Consider the following 4,747-nt stretch of genomic DNA (forward strand, 5'->3'; position numbering starts at 1 on the left):
GGAGAAATGCATTATTAGAGTTGCTGATCAATCATTAGTGGAGACTACCTATTTTCATATCAACTGAGGCACCATACCAATTTTTTTTTTGTGTGTAGTTGACTAAAGAGCTTTCTTTTGAGTGTGTGTCACCGTACGTTAATTCCGGGTAGAATGGTGAGCTACCCAACCTCCCACCAATGGAAGCATTATTTTGATCTCTTGAGTGCTAATTTTGTCAATCATGAGGGTGACGTCTATAGACGAAAACCACTTTCTTGTAGTTTGATTTGCAGTTAGCATCGCTCTCGCCAACAACGGGTCCATAGAAACACAACCATCATCAACAAGGGAGTGACATCAAAATCTACAAGGAAAGTTGAATACGTTTGAGGTTTACAAGCAACATACAATGGGCGGTTTTTTATTTACAAGTTGAAGACTTATTTACAAGAGCGAAGAAAATAAAAAGATGAGAATTATATTGAAGTTTATGATACGAAGACAATACAAGTTGTGAAGAAGCAAGCGGTAAAGTATTTATTCCATGACTATAACAATTTCATTGTTTATTTTATTTTCAGTTTGTAGTTATTTCTCTTGTCTAAAAAAACGGAAAAAGAAAAAAAAATGAAAAGAAAAAAGAAAAAAGAAAAGAAAAAATATATATAGAAAAAAAAACAAGAGAAAATTCTTTGTATTATTTTGGTTTGTATTTCTTTTTGTATTCATTTAATAAATCCATGGGAAGAAGAAAAATCTACGAAGAAGTTTACAAGCAACAAGGAATTGAAGAGAAAGAGTTACAAATTGTCGAAGTTCTACGAAGTTCAAGAGTTTATCATCAATAGTTGAAGACCGAAGACGAAGATGGAGAAGACGAGCTAAAGACTACGTTTCTGTTGGATGCTGTGAGAGTGGTGTTATCATCATTGCAATCAGATGTGAAGGTGGTAAGTACTCCTAACCTCTATTTTTAATAATAATGGTTGATTTCCTTTCTTAATTGGGGGACCCTAGAAAATAATTAGGGGCCTCAACCATTTTATTCCCACCTCAAAAAATCTATTTCCACCCCAAAATATAGTGAAATTACTATTTTACCCTTCACTAAACCTAAAACTCAAAATTCTATTAACCTTTAACTCTAAACCCCAACTTATTTTCATTTTTAAACCCAAAATTTTGTTGATCTCACTTAATTTGATTTTAACTTTTTTTTTTTTTCAAATTTCTTGTTTACAATTTTTTTTTCTGAGACTCGCATGGAAAGTCGTTAGGTAGTGACATTTTTCAATAACGACTCTTAACAGTCGTTAACCTTTCAAAAACGACCCCAAGAGTCGTTACTTTTTAAAAGTTGTTTCTTGACGACTCTAAACAGTCGTTAATGCTTATAAAAGAGTCGTTATGTTCTTCTAAGAGCCACTAATGGCGGAAATACATTAAAGAAATTAACGACTCTTTTATAAGCATTAACGACAGCTTAGAGTCGTCAAGAAAAACCTTTTAAAAAGTAACGACTCTTGGGGTCGTTTTTGAAGGTTTAACGACTGTTAAGAATCGTTATTGGAAAACGTTACTACCTAACGACTTTTCATGCAAGTCTCAAAAAAAGATTGCAAACAAGAAACTTGGAAAAAAAAGTTAAAATCAAATTAAGTGAGATTAACATTAATTAAGTAAATTATCACTAATTAAATAAGGGAAGATTAGCCATTAACTAAAATATTTGGATAAGGAGTATTGAAATTAGGTCTGGGTGACCTTTTTTTATTTTCTAGTGTGAGGCCCCTAATTAGTTTTCGGGACCCCCAATTAAGCTTTCATTTGAAACCATGATAGTAACAACTTTCGTGAGCAAACACACTGCTCGAGGAGAGAGAGAAAATAGTCGAGAGAAAATGAGATTTTTTTTTTTCAAACCTAAGATCTTAGATTTCTCCCTATTTTCTAACTCAAATCACTTGATTTTTTGTGTCTCTCCTTCCTCTCCCTGCGATATACATGTATCTGGTAGAATATTAGGTTTCGGTTCGATTTTGGAGGAGTATTGTTTAGTTTTTTCAACATCCATGGTAGAAAATGAATTTAACATGGGGTTAGAAGATTTCCCTCCGCTGATAGCTTCCAAAGGTAAGGAAGGTCACAACATTGATATCTCTTCCAGTGATGTTGGTATTGAACATCTGAAAGCTAAGATTTTTGGAAAGAATCAAAAGGCTAGTGATGGGTTTATTAACAATCTTGAGATTGTTCTTCTTGAGAAAGCAGTAGAGGGTTCTGAATCAAATGGAGTGGGTGTTTCATCAGCATCTTCCCCTAGAGAATGGAGAAATTTGTTTCCATTTGGAAAGCCAATTCAACCTTAAATTCCATTGAAATTCTTTCCTTTAACGGAGTTAGATGGCAAGAATGTGGTGGATTATGATGTTGGGGATTTTTCTACAGGAATCAAGAGATGTGAGGAATATGTTGTTGGTTTCTGTGCGGGTAAAAGACTTTCCTTCCAGCAATCAAGGAAGTTGTATCCAAGCTATGAAACCTCAAGAACGAAGTGAGTATCAAATTACACAGCAATTGTGCTTTCATTTTTGAATTCAAGGATGAGGAAGATCGTAGAAAAGTGTTAGAATTAGGTTCTTTTAACATATCTAAATGTCTTTTCATTGTGAGATCTTGGTCTAATTTAATTGAATCTACAATTTCTAGCATTAAAACCATACCCATTTGGGTGTTGATCTACAATGTACCATTGCAAATGTGGGACATTGAAGGCTTAAGTCTAATCTCAAGCTTCTTAGAAAAACCTTTACTGACAGATGATTTTACCCTAAATAGGACTAGACTATCTTATGCTGGGATCTGTATTGAAGTTGATGTTGATTTCTAACTATCCCAAAAACAAAAAAAATGAAAAGTCAAAATTGGTATGAAGAAAGGTAAAGCATCAACCATTATGAATTTGTTCACACTCACAGTAGTCTCCGTAGAACAAACCCCACTCATTATTCATGATTTCAAAGCTAGCAAGATCAGATCCAAAAAAACCTCCAACGATGTTGTACATTAACTCATCACCGAGAAGAACTTCACCTTGAAATGGATCCTGACATCTTATCATATGAGCGATTAATAAAAACTCTTTAGCATGCTTCAAAAAAAAAAAACTCTTTAAAAAAATATCGATAAACAGAATAATAAGGGGACTGGAAAAGCAAAAAAAGTAAGAATCCAAAAATTAAATCTTGGTAGTATCCCGTAGCAGATCAACCCAGCGTGCTCGAAAGACTTTATCAGCGGAAACCTTATTTCCCCGGCCATGCAAATAGTTGAATTCACACCGAAGGACTATAACTCGTACCAAACGATGAAAATCTACACCAACAACAATCGGGATTGCTGAATGAAAATGAAAATTGAAAAAAAAAAACGATTAGGATACAGGGGAAAAAGACGAACCATGACGATGGAAAAGAATTCTATCTGAACTTTATATATCGTATATATTCATTTGCTGCGAAAAATGAGAAAAACTGATCTTTTAACTCCATTAAATATCTTGAAGATAAAGTCACGAAACGGATGCGCTTTGAATTCTTATGAGCGTTTTTTCATCTTTCATTAAGGGGTTAATGGCCAGAGAAAATTTGGGCGAGAAAAGGGAAGAGGATTATAACTTTGACTAAATCACAGTTGTTCTTCATCTACCTAAGAGTGTAAGATTACGCAGTAGAATCTTGACCCTTCTTTATCTTGCCAAACTGTAGATCTCCGTCCAACTTAAAAACTGAAGAGGCGAGTGGAAACACATATTAGTGGTTTAATCTGGACCGTCTTTTATATGTCCAAACTATAGATGGCCTTCTACCGGTAAAAACACCACTGTCCCTTATAATATATAATATATATATAACATTAGTCCGAGAGCGGGGCCTTGGGATCTTGGGAGGTCTCTTGAATTTGGAAAGTATTTTTTGTTGTTTTTAAAAATATTTTTTCAAACCTTTTTTACTACACTTAATTATGTTTTAATTGCGCTAATTATGGCATGATTTATCTGCCTGTTTTTGACTGTTTCGAATGGAAGTTTGCAGCAATTAATCCAATTTATTCTCCATTAATTTGCGTTGACTGCCTGGTTATAAAAACAGTTTTGAGAACAGAAAGAAGACACAGGTTTTTCACTATTGTTTTCTGAGAATCAAGAGACCAAACATATTGTGCAAGAATAGAGAGAGTAGAAGTGATCTATTTCTCATTGTGTGCGTCAGAGATCGTTCCGGCTGTTTTACCCTGGGGGCGTTGTGACGGAAAAGAACTGCTTCAAAAAAAATCAAGGCAGAGCCACGAAATGTCTTAAAGAGAGCGGCTTGGCCGTAACTCAACCGTCACTTTGTTTTGTGTCTTAATTTTTGTTTTGCAGGTGTGAAATTGGCAACTGTTCCAACAATTTTAGGACGAATCTTTTTGCCATGGAATCTGTAAAGAAAACCGTTGCTGATATCAACAAGCCGTTCAAGTTTGAAGAACTTCACTTCAGAAGATGGAAGCTAAAGTTGTTTTTCTACCTCAAACTGATGAAGTTGCACATGATGGTGACCTCCATCAAACCAACTGATCCACAAGATGCAGAAGTTGCAGAAAAAGCATCTCCAGCCGCAACAAGTGCAACTCCTCAACCAACTGAAGAACCCGTTGTGACCCAAACTGATGAAGATAAAACAAAAATCCTATGACAAATGGATTGATAATGACTTTGATTGTA

General features: G+C 34.8%; 1 long non-coding RNA gene across 1 annotated transcript; it reads right to left on the reverse strand.

Moving 5' to 3' along the window:
- Window positions 1–2,912: 2,912 nt before the first annotated feature.
- Window positions 2,913–3,533, reverse strand: LOC113320946. The gene is made up of 2 exons (XR_003346368.1): window positions 3,442–3,533; window positions 2,913–3,357 (listed from the first exon to the last, which is right to left on the reverse strand). It is a non-coding gene; the product is annotated as an uncharacterized LOC113320946 (long non-coding RNA).
- Window positions 3,534–4,747: the final 1,214 nt, after the last annotated feature.

Source organism: Papaver somniferum, chromosome 11 (genome assembly GCF_003573695.1).
Source record: "Papaver somniferum cultivar HN1 chromosome 11, ASM357369v1, whole genome shotgun sequence".
In the NCBI taxonomy this organism is placed as follows: domain Eukaryota; kingdom Viridiplantae; phylum Streptophyta; class Magnoliopsida; order Ranunculales; family Papaveraceae; genus Papaver; species Papaver somniferum.